The sequence below is a fragment of the Nematolebias whitei genome, chromosome 20 (assembly GCF_014905685.2).
Source record: "Nematolebias whitei isolate Nwh7 chromosome 20, NemWhi1, whole genome shotgun sequence".
NCBI classification, from domain to species: Eukaryota; Metazoa; Chordata; class Actinopteri; order Cyprinodontiformes; family Rivulidae; genus Nematolebias; species Nematolebias whitei.
The window spans coordinates 40,653,791-40,654,081 of NC_056517.1; positions in this window are offsets into that span (position 1 = coordinate 40,653,791).

Here is a 291-nt window from a genome sequence, read left to right on the forward strand (position 1 = left end):
ATGTAAACATGATTGTTAAATCATGCTTCTTCCAATTGAGGCGGCTGTCTAAACTGAAGCCCATATTGTCCAAAAAGAACCTGGAGACAGTAATACATACATTCATTACATCTAGGCTTGATTACTACAATTCACTCCTGTTTGGTATCAGTCAAACCTCCATTGCACGACTACAACTGGTCCAGAATGTAGCAGCCTGATTTTTAACCAGTATAGGCAAAAGAGAGCACATTACACTAGTTACTCAAAATACTCATGTATGTCTACAAATCACTGAACAGTGTCGCCCCC